This window comes from Amphibalanus amphitrite, unplaced genomic scaffold, assembly GCF_019059575.1.
Source record: "Amphibalanus amphitrite isolate SeventyFive unplaced genomic scaffold, NRLGWU_Aamphi_draft 000070F_arrow, whole genome shotgun sequence".
Classification (NCBI taxonomy): domain Eukaryota; kingdom Metazoa; phylum Arthropoda; class Thecostraca; order Balanomorpha; family Balanidae; genus Amphibalanus; species Amphibalanus amphitrite.
The window spans coordinates 939,738-946,935 of record NW_024881566.1 but is presented as its reverse complement, the minus strand read 5'-3'; the positions used below and the strand labels follow the sequence as shown (position 1 = coordinate 946,935).

General features: G+C 45.5%; 1 protein-coding gene and 1 long non-coding RNA gene across 3 annotated transcripts in view; one reads left to right on the top strand and one right to left on the bottom strand.

Annotated features, from left to right (window-relative positions):
* The first annotated feature begins 2,871 nt into the window (after positions 1–2,871).
* Positions 2,872–7,198, top strand: part of LOC122379076 (dynein regulatory complex protein 11-like) — a 40,467-nt gene continuing 36,140 nt past the window's right edge. The window contains exon 1 of one of the 2 annotated variants that reach the window (XM_043361000.1): positions 2,872–3,128. The gene's annotated coding sequence lies outside the window, so the exon portion shown is untranslated. The remainder of the gene's footprint in view (positions 3,129–7,198) is intronic. The other variant, XM_043361001.1, reaches the window with a different exon arrangement.
* On the bottom strand, positions 4,780–7,071 carry LOC122379080. Its single transcript, XR_006256122.1, has 2 exons — positions 6,766–7,071; positions 4,780–5,786 (listed from the first exon to the last, which is right to left on the bottom strand). It is a non-coding gene; the product is annotated as an uncharacterized LOC122379080 (long non-coding RNA).

Sequence of the window (7,198 nt, the reverse complement as noted above, 5' to 3'; positions counted from 1 at the left end):
GAGTTGCGGGGAAAAGTGCTGATTGTGTTGCAGTTTTAGGAGCCGGTTATTAGGCTGGATTTTTGGGTTACTTTTTCGTTCCGATTCATGTATTTCATAGTGTTTGGCTTTTGAATATTTTAGTTCTTTCAGATAAATATTACTTGCCTTACAACTTTTGTAAAAACGTTTCATTTTTTTTATAAGCCGACGTTCAGAGTCCTAAAAATAAATCAGCACTACAATCATTGTAAACAAACAAATGGAGCACCACTTGGCTCTGTTCCAAGGCCATTTTGTAGTTTATCTGGTGGTTTTCTTGCTCTTGTACGTCGTTTTGTTGGATGTTTTGAATCCCTTAAGATTGACTTATATCATATTTAAGAAGCATGTTGACTGAAAACAATCTGAAGTATCCAGGAGGCTGACAGAGGTCCTGACTACTGAGCAATATCAATATCAAGTTGAACAAGTTATGAAATTTTGGTTGATAAACGCAAGTTGATCGGGCTCATATATCAGCAAGAAAAAGTAAAATTAAAGAGCTTATTGTCCAAAAACAAGCTATAATATTGCAGACCTTGGACTTGGAGCAATACTGAAGAGCACGCTGAGCAGGATCATGCCAGAAAATGTTGACTGATGAGCGCATATTGATGTATTGGTATGAATATTGAATGATAACTTACAACAGCAAAATAAATTAGTGCTAACTATCAAGTTAAAATCTAGAATGAATGGACTTGGGCAGTTTTACTATGCTTAGATGCTATGCAGATTGTAATGTGCATCAGGTACTCAGTGTCTGGCAAATGAAACATGCGATCATTCCATTGCTACTGGAGGAGAAAGCTTGGATCACTAAATCCACTTTATGTTGATTTTGATGTTAATCATCATCACTGTATTTCTTGAAAAAAGGATTGTAGTAAAATTGTCAATTTGTGACAATCCATGCAACGATGTGATCATATTATGTGTTCATAGTCATTCGTGATAGTAATTATTGGTCCAATATACAATGGCAAAGCTCTCAGTCTCAGCGTTTCTTCCTGTGGATGGCCAGCAGTGACTCAGAGCTTAGAAGTATTAGTTTTCTTCACAGGGCTGGGATAAAAAGTACTGAGGGTAATCTTCCACCAAGGAACTCTACTTTGACATGGTATGAGATGTAGGCACAAGTAGGTAGGTGCTCAGTTCCTATAGCCAGTAGTTGTGTATGTTTAGTCGGGTTAGCTTAGATCAGATTGTTAGTTTTTTAATTTGCCAAATGTCCATAAAAATGTGACCTGAGCAATGAGCATACCTGAACCTGACTAACCTGACAGCTGACCTAACCTCAATCATCACACATATTTGCAGCCTACCCAGTACCCAAGACCTGCATGGCAGTAGCACCCAGTTATAGGTAGGTACTCACCCTAACTCAATCTTACCTGCTAACCTTCAACTTGCCAAAAGTTAGCTCACATTGCCAAGCTGTGTCCAGGGAAACAGTCAACTGAGGAACTGGCTCATTGGGTGGCTGGTGTGAGTCTGTGCATTTAAAGTGTTTCTTCTCTGAAGCTGCTCTGCACTGCTGTATGTCATGTTAGATGCTCAGAAAATGTGGGAAATGATTACTTAGCTACTTAAGTGCTTTGTTAATGTTCGAGACATGAACAAGTACAGATCCTGCAGGGTACAGCTATGAGTTAGGTGCTAGGTGTAAGGTGAGTATGTTATGTGAATGTGCTGTTCCCTGTTTGACTGTAAGTATACAAACAAGCACAGGGTCACAGTTATATTCAATCTCCACATAAACATACAACAAAAACGGCCATATAGCCTAACTCCGAACACACCACAGATAACTTAAGCCTTTGAAGGCACAAAAATGTTTTGATTAACAGGACAGGTTTACAATATATCCTCTGTCCTTGGGGGATCTTGCTGCCAAGTTGAGGTATGATGACTGAACTTCAGGATTGATCAACCTTTTCTTAGCCACTGCTTATATACGAGAAAGACCAAATGCTTGTTTGTTTTGATTTACAGGACATGTATACAATATATCCTCTGTCCTTGGGGGATCTTGCTGCCAAGTTGAGGTACGATGACTGAACTTCAGGATTGATCAACCTTTTCTTAGCCACTGCTTATAAACGAGAAAGACCAAATGCTTGTTTGTAAACTGCGTTGAAAATTTAATGATCCACCTTCAATTCTGACAAGAAGGCACAAATGAAATAGTTCCCTCTCCTTTTGGAATACACTAGGCAAAATATTTAATAAATTTTAGTGGATGGACAAGAGCAATTAGCATAGCTTTCCCTCAAGTTAACTAATAACTTCTGGCACTGTTGATGAATTACACTGACGCTTATTCGCTTCATATTTTGTAACAAACGCGCTAAAACTGCAATATAACAGCACTATATGCTTCTTGACAAAATGCAATAGTATTAAAAATTTAGCCCTGATGGCATTCATTCTTGGTGGACACGTAATTACAAAATATTTTGTAGTAACTATTAAATTCCGGCCGAAAACAGTGCACGGTTTAAAAAAGAATCATTCCAATGACGGTCCATTCTTCCGGTCCTGAAATCGCCACTATTTCCGGCCTCTCCAACGCAACTCGTTGTCCAGACGTAAATATGCGACGCGCATACGTAAATATGCGACGCCGCCACTCCCATCGTCAAGGATCAGAAAAAACTGATGTTCAAAAATAATATTTTACATAGAATAAAAGTTTTGAAGTTTGATACCTAAAATTTAAACAAAATAATTACGAATATTAAATTTTCACATAGAAATAGTCATAAAAAAGACAAACTCGGCACAAAACTGAATTAAATAGCTCTTTATTTAAACTTTACGTCATCAAAAGTGGTATCCATAGCAACAATTCATTTTCATGGGCTGTAAGTGACGCAGATGAGACAAAACATTACGAGTTACAAAAACAGAGATAACTAAAGGCATACGGTAAATACTATTTTGTGAATTAATTGCGATTTATCACCGAGAACTGTAAATTATTAAGCGAGATGTGTACCAGTGTGGACTGTGGGTGCAAGGTTTGTTGCTCGGATTATTGTGGAGTGTAACGACGGCGTGTAAACGCACCGACATCAACTCCACCTGTTCCATAAAATCAAAATGTAAGTACCTAACTGCGGGATTATACTATCATCGCTATCATCGATAAAGATTGCCTAATTGTTGCTGTTCTGTTTCTCGCCTAAGGGCTGCTTGTGTCTCTGCTCGACTCAGACCATTACAGGAGCAGAGCCTGAAACACTCATCCTCCGGCCTCAGCCTCCCGTGCAAGAGGCTGGACGCGGCCCACTTGCTTTTGCCCAACTCGAACTTCCGCAGAGGGTCGCGCTGGACGCCCGCACGGGTACGAGTAAATAGGTTCCACCTTTAGTGCCCTGGTTCCACCGAGTGGCAGCCAGAGGTGCGCGGGTAGGTATGTACCGTCGACTGTTGCTGTAAGGTGGCCCAAGGTCGATACCTCATGGACCTCCGCTCCCTCCGGCAGCGATGGCCGGGCTCCCGGCAGTCCGGTGCCTATCCGCTGTGAGTCTGTGTCGGCCACTGGTTAACCTGCTGATCGAGCGTGACTCTAGCAGGCAGTGCCAGCAATGCGGCAGCTTGGAGCACCTATCCACCTTCATCGCGGCGCACTTCGCGGCGCTAGATTAGAACCGGCATCAGCTGTTGTTGTGGGACGTCGCCGCGACGGCGTGTTAGCGGTCGCGGGCGCAGCTGGGTCCTCACAAGGAGCCGTACGGCTATGCCCGGCTACTGCCGCGTTGAGTTGGAGGGATAGCAACAAGGCCATATAACCAGGTATGGTCATCAGGCTTTTTTTTACCGTCCCCCTACCGGGCCCGAATGACGTCACTGGGATGGTAACTCGCCGGCCGCCGTCCGTAGCCATTATGGAGGACGGACGTTTAAATACGTTTTCAGCGGATTTTAGTGCAGTTTTGATGTCCGATGCAAGGCAGAACGGTGTGATGTTTCCTCAGTGAAGCAAATCAGGACCAGCTGTTACTCGAACCAAAGATTTGGCGACATTATTGGGATCGGACCGAGCCAACGTGCGCCCCGCCGGTGATCCGGCCAGCACATCGGCGGCTCTCTCGTAGATGAAAATCGCCATAGTTTTGCGCCAGGCTTCGGAGTCAATGGATTTCTGGTGACTCTGACTCCAACCGCGACTTCCAAAAACCAACTCCGACTCCGACTCCGGGCTGGGTAATCAACTCCGACCGACTCTAACTCCGACTCCGCAGCCCTGCCAGATCTGCGGAGCGGCCAGGGCTGCGGAGTCGGAGTCGGAGTCGGTCGGAGTCGACAGTTGTGACCGGAGTCGGAGTCGACTTTAGAAACCCGAGCCGGAGTCGGAGTCGGAGTCACCGAAAATATGTCGACTCCGCAGCCCTGCTAGGTCTGCGGAGTCGGAGTCGGGAGTTGGAGTCAGTCGGAGTCGACAATTCTGCCCGGAGTCGGAGCCGGAGCTGGTTTTCGGAGTCGCCGGAGTCGGAGTCGGAGTCGCCGAAAATCTATCGACTCCGCAGCCCTGGCGGAGCCGATGGATTTTCGGTGACCCCGACTCCGACTCGGTTTCCAAAATCGACTCCGAGTCCGGTCAGAACTGTCGACCCTGACTCCGACTCCGCAGCCCTGGTTTTGCGTCTATTTCGCCCCATAATTAAGAGAGGTGTGAACTGCACAAACCGAAATTGTACCGTAACACAAGTATATGTACACATTCCAAACTTCTGACTGGAACGAACCAAATGCGTACACAATATACCGGTTTATGTCATACCATAAATCGTAGTTATAAAAAACCATATTGGACAGATTGGTAGAGGACAAATAAGGCACAAGCCTCTTGCGACTTGAGTAGGTACAATAAAATGCTCCGAACTGTCGGAAAGTTGTACAAGATGTCGCCTCTCCAAACACAATGTGCCGATTGACTCCGCGACAGCCAGGAACCGGGCAACATAACACGTGAAACAGAGCGGTGGCACCTCAGCACAAGCTCCCCAAGCTCGTCAAGGCGGCGAGAAAGGTCCGGCAAGTCGGTAACAGGTTCACCACGGCAGCGACAGGTCAGGCAGGTCGGCAGCAGATTCACCAGGGCGGTGGCAGGTGCGACAGGTCGGCAGCAGGTTTACCAGGGCGGCGACAGATCCGGCAGGGCGACGGCAGTTTCACCAGGGCGGAAGCGTAGACGCGGCGGCAGGTCCGCCGGGGTGGCTGCAGGTCCAGGGCGGCCGCAGGCTCACCAGGGCGGCGACAGGTTCGGCAGGGCGACGGCAGTTTCACCAGGGCGGCAGCGTAGACAAGGCGGCAAGTCCCAGGGCGGCTCAGGCTCACCAGGGCGGCGACAGGTCCGGCAGGTCGTCGGCAGGTCGGCCTCAGCAGCAGGCAGTCAGCACTAGCAGATTCTCGGGGCAGCCCTGGCTGAGGTGGGATGTCATCAGAAACTGCACGTCTGGGTGCCGGTGTCGGATGTCGTACAGACCACGCAGCGAGGCTTTACTGCGCAGCACGCCCTGCTGGCAGCGCAGGAGTGTCGGCAGCCCAGCGGGTGCTTTCGGGTCGCCTTCCTCAAATTCCTTTCGGAAACTGGCGCTCGCCACTCAGGGAGTCGGGCGACGTCTCCAAAGCTGGGAGACAGATGCTGAAGTCGATATGATGTGATTTTATGCCCTCAGCTCGGTGCCAGTCATTGTGTTGTTATGTGCAGGTAGCCACTCCTCGCCGTCCTGCACGCCAGAGGACCAGCCCCGGACCTGCAAAACACATTACCAAGTTTATTAACACAATGCAACATGAAAAAATTCACTAAGCGATGGCAAGCAAAATAATCACATCAATGCCCAAAGGTGCCTTTTCTTCGATTGCCTTTTCTATGTGCTGATATGAAGCCTCAAAACATGTACCATTTTATATTATGTATTGATTGCAGGCCTGACTCAGAATCCAGTTGAAACAAGCAAATAACACAATTTTTCATTATTATTTTGAATTTGGGTCTGGCATTACTGTTCCATGCACAGGTGCGTCTGCGTATAAAATCATATGAAGCAAATGCATTAGGTAAATAGTCTCAACAAATAGAAATTAGTAGTAGCACAGGTGGTATAAATAGAAACCAATATATAGACATTAGACAAGGATGAGCTTGTTTAGTTAACAAATGTCAATGACATAACATTTACATAAACAAGAATGGGATTTTCAGTAATAAGCATGTCAGAAATCCTTTTAAATTCAATTTTGAAAGTTTAGATACAGATTATAAAATCTGGCAACAACTAATATTGAAAAGAAGTAACAATGAGCTTCAACTTTGCACAAAAGATGTGCCAAAATTTTGGTGAGAAATCACTTGCGCTGAATTTTGAGACCCGAAAGCCCCTGGGCCCTGACGCATCTGACAGTGAGTGAATTTTTTCCAGTCTGGGAGGTAAGCATAGATTGATTTGTTATTTGATACTATTTAATTTGACAAATAAGTTGTTATTTTCACAAAGCATTAAGATTTATAGAAGCTAACCACTTCCGATCCGAAACAATTTACAACTATTCCATCTCCATTCTCCTTCTCATTATGTTTTAAACAATGCTAAGGTATTTTACAACTTAATATGAGATTATCATGCTCCCTTTGAAAGCCAAAAATGACAAAAAAGGTTAAACCGGGTTGAACTGAAACGTGGCTGATCTGCCTATGATACTCATGCTTATACAGTTGAATTAATTGAATACCTGAGCTGAACTGCTGAAGCTGGTCATTCTTCGTGATCTCTGAGACGACAAGTGTGTGAATGCCACTTATGTATATGCTTTTCCGATCTTCAAACACATAAAAAGTGATATTATTATCAAATAAACAATATTCAAACTCCGTATAACAATACACGCAACGGCTGGAAAACACTGCGCCGGTGCGCCAGAATTGACAGCATCGCCTGAATCTCAGCGACCAATCAGCTTTCGACCATCCCAGTGACGTCACATTGGCAGCATTTGGTAGCAATTTTCCTCCTATGGCCCGGTAAAGGGACGGACCCCCCCTGGATAGCAACGACAGCAGCCTCCGTGGCTCGGTTGGTAAATGTACTCGTAGAACCGCTAATGATTGTCAATACCTTCCATTGCGGTCTAATGGAGATAGTAGGTACCCATTACCAATGCCTAA